Source organism: Camelus ferus, chromosome 6 (genome assembly GCF_009834535.1).
Source record: "Camelus ferus isolate YT-003-E chromosome 6, BCGSAC_Cfer_1.0, whole genome shotgun sequence".
NCBI classification, from domain to species: Eukaryota; Metazoa; Chordata; class Mammalia; order Artiodactyla; family Camelidae; genus Camelus; species Camelus ferus.
In genome coordinates, this window is record NC_045701.1 from 40,333,825 (window position 1) to 40,338,197 (window position 4,373).

Consider the following 4,373-nt stretch of genomic DNA (forward strand, 5'->3'; position numbering starts at 1 on the left):
GGGGAAAATGTGCTGAACTAAGTGCAGTCTCTGATAACTAAATTATCTAATCTCACCAGTAACAGAACCATCACAACTTTTTCTTTTAGAAAAATAAAACTGATCTTATTATTTTTACAAAAGTAACTGTTACTCATTGTAAAACAAAACAAAAACCTCAAGCAAAACAGAATATATTGTAGATGTAAGGGCTCCCCACCACACCAGTCTTTGAAAGTAACCACTGACCACTGTTAACAGATCAGTGTGCATTTTCCCGAACATTCTGCTAGGGCATATGCAAACTTTTTTAAACAAACATGAGCTCTTGCTACGTAAACTCTTACAAAAGTTGCCCTTTTCTTCCCCTTGGCATAATGTTTCGGACATTTTTCTATACCTGTATATACAATTACCTCATTCTTTGTAATGGCAACCCAGTGTTCTATTGAATGGGAGTACAATTTATTTAATGGACATCATGGTTGTTTGGAATTTTTTTCTGTTACTGGTGTTTGAAGGGACCATCGATAGAACTCTCCATTTTCCTATTAGATTTCAGAATAATGGAAAGATAAAGACACTGGATTCAGATATAGAAATAAAATACAGTTGCATTACTGATTAAGCAAATTCTGGAGAATATAGCTTAGGTGTGAGAATCAAATGAATTTACTAATAAGATACCCACCACCACCAGAATTTAACTTAAGCTTCAAAACCACAGGTGGCCCCACAGGACCAGCCCTCATCCCATGACCAAGAGCAGATGGCAGCACAACCTTACTGAAGGTAGGAGGATCCAAGCAAGGGGAGAGGGAGGAAGGGGCCAAACAGCAGATGCTCAGTGCTTTGTCCCAAACACACAAATAAGAACTTCACTCCTTCCCAGGGCTGAGGTAAGCAAAAGTCTGGGAATATTAATGCAGTGAAGTTCCCTCCACACGGAAACATGAAGCCAGGTGAAAGGGTGCCTCTGCCCTCACTGTCTCGAACTAGTACCATTACAGTCAATATCTTTGTACAAATACATTTGTGCTATTATTTGAATTTTGCTATAGAATAAATTCCTAGATTGCTAAATAAAAGGATGGATCTATTTAAAATCTGGAAATACTCCAAAATAAGGGACTTCTAAAAAGGTGGTATCAACTTACGCTCCCACCAAGACAGTATGAGTGTTTATTTTGCCCCTCCTAGCTAAATATGCTCAATAGTTTAAAACTTTATCAATCTGTTACACAAGAGATTGTTATATTTACACACCTCTGAGTACCAGTGAAGTTGAACACTTCATGAATTTACTGGGCACTCGTGTTTCTTCTTCCATGGCTGCTACTCAGGAACGTGCACTTGTCCTCCTAGCAGTGATATTCCTTTGGTTTCTACTTTCCACCCTCTCCTGCCCAGCCTTCTTGCAAACAACTGGGTAGATTTATGAGATGCCCGGATGGCGTTAGAGGTGGCACCTCCACAAAATGAATTTAGGTTTTCTTAGAAATATAAGCCAAGCAAACTCATTCCTTTGACTTCTGTAATACCATGTTCTAGTGAAATTATTTAAACAGTCTGGACACAAAAATAGTATTAAATGCCAAAGTATTAATGAGAATCAAGAGGTCACATTTGAGATCTAGCTCTGGGTTACCTGGAGTAATTCACTAGATCTCTCTAAATTCCAGTGGCTTCTACTATCAGACAACAGTAGAATGAAATGAACTCCGTCAATAGTTTCCAAGATTTCTTCGTAGCAGCCAAACCCTTATGTGAGGACAAAATGTACAAGAGAAAAAGTCAGAATGACTCCATGTGAAGCCAAGATGGGAGACCCTCAAACCCTAGCTACATGGCCTCCAGCTTGTCCCTTGCAGTGATCCCCCCAAAATATTCCCCATGGAATTCTCAGGACCTCAACAGGCCCAGCTTGAAAACCACTGAGCTCAGAATAACTGTGAAGCACCTCCCAGCCCTGCCCTAAACATAGTCAGGATTGAAGTGAATAGAAATTCTGAATCATTCTAGTATATAAGCAAGAGCTTCTATATTTCCTAAGGGCCTGTTTAATTTTGGTGCGTATCTAAACTTGACGATAAATTAGTAAAAGCTGACACAAATAGCATTAGCATCTGAACAAGATGACTCTAGGCTAGAAGACTCTAGGAACACTTGAACTCTTAAAATACTCAGATCTGGGGAAATATCTAATACCAATATTTTGTAAGATTAACTAGCGGGGAAATATCTAATACCAATATTTTGTAAGATTACCTAGCGGGGAAATATCTAATACCAATATTTTGTAAGATTACCTAGCGGGGACCGTAGGATGAGGCTTTGCCCTGTAGATGAGAGTGGGGTTTCCTCTCAATGGGATTGGTCACGTATATTGTTGATGGGCTTGAGAAGACATCAAAGCAACAGCAAAAAACAAGGACTTTAAGAAGTAGCCTTAGATCAGGTGAGGAAACATACACCTGGAAGTGGCTGCATAATTTGTGGGATTCAGGCCAAAATGAAAACGTGGGACCCCTTGTTCAACAATTATTAAGAATTTCAAGATGGTGGCAGCAGAGTATTAAATCAAGTGTGAGATGGGACCTTGTGCTACTGCACAGGTGGCTCATCTGCCCATAAAGCCATGCTGGGTATCACTGCCCCACCAGGTCTAACGGCACATCGGGCCCAGACTACAAGGAGGAGCAACGCGGGAGGGGTGTCTGGGATGGACACGAATGAGGGGAAGTTAAGGTGACCCTCACCTCAGAAGGGACTGGGAGCAGGCAGTAAGCTGCAGGAAACTGAGTCCTGGCCTGGTAAGGATTTAGGTAAACTATCCTCTGCATGTCACTGTTATCTCAGCACCCAGGAGCCTCCAGCGAATCTCCTTAAAATGGACTCCACTGATGCTTTGCACTTTTGGAAAAGAGCTTTGCAGAACAGCCACAGGAAGAGCCCAGCTGCCTCTCCAGGGACTTCACGGTAGCTCACAGACGAGGACAGATGTGCCTAGCAGGAGTAGGTGAGAGCACGGGCAAATAACCAGGGAAAACATGTGATACGGCAGAGAGAAAGCTCTACCCAGTGCTATGCAAACGCTGAGAGGCTAGTGACTTCCTCTTGGGGAGTCGTCAGCAGAAACTAGACTTGCAAACTACAGACTTTAGTCAATAACAGTGTATTAACATTGGTTCATCAATTGTAACAAAAGTATCACACCAAGGTAAGATGCCAAATTGGATATGGAAATTCTCAGCACTTTCTGTTCAATTTTCCTGTAAACCTAAAACTGCTCTGAGAAATAAGGTACATTCATTTTATATATTTATATATTTATATATTTCCATATATGCAAATAAATTATAACTATATAACTATATATATATATATAGTTATATAGTAAACCTCTCCCTACAAAAAAGAATCAGTCTCTGAAAAACCTTCTATCAGCTTGAAATAGTTCTCTGTATGGGGTAAGAGCTCAAAAGTGGCAGAATAAGTGAATACGAGACAAAGAAAGCGAGAGAGAAAAAAGATGGAGGCACAGAGAAGCGTATTATTTTATTTTATCAGATTGAAAAACACAAGCAAAGCCATAGGAACTGCAGGAAAGACGGGGGAAAAAATACAGAAAAGGGCTGAGCAAAGATCAGAGATAAAGGAGAGAGCAGGGAGAGGAGGGGGAACATCAAGAACCCCAAAGTCAGGGCACAGAAGAGGTTTCTAAGGACTAGACATCTCTTCATTTGATGGAGATTTTCTGGCACCAGACTGGAGCCCAGAATGGGAGGGGCTCAGGAGGTGGTGGGCCAGGGCCCAGGGCTGAGGTCATGGGCAGCAGTCTGGGGGCAGTGACGTACTTATTCTGATCCTCAAGGATGAACTCGAAGGCTTAAGCAGTGGCGTAAGATATGTCTCTAGCAGGGTCCCAGTATAGGGATGGGCAGTGGGTCACTGGGACAGGGACTTCTGAGGGCCACCCTTGGGGGCCCATTCTTTCAAGTATCATATCATCATTAAAAGTGCAGTGAGTAGCAGGGAAAAATGGGTCCCCAACATTTGGCACTGTCACTAATTAACAAGTGATCATGGGCTCAGGGCACTTCTGCTTCTTGTGAACCTGCCTCTTTCTGGCAGCCTCGAGCCACTCATATATCTCCAGGGGCCCAGAAATCTGGTTCCTCACAGGCATATTTTCTCCTAAGACTGTGCCACCACCAGTGGCCCCTCACTCAGCTTGGGTCTTAGAGCTCAGTTCTCAAAACCATAACCTGCGAGTATGGCCCAGAGGGCTTTGAAGCCAGCCTGATCTGGACTTCGATTCTGTTCTCTGCTTACTGTGTGAATTTGAGAAATTATTTCAACTTCCTTAGCTTTGGTTTTCACATGCATAAAAC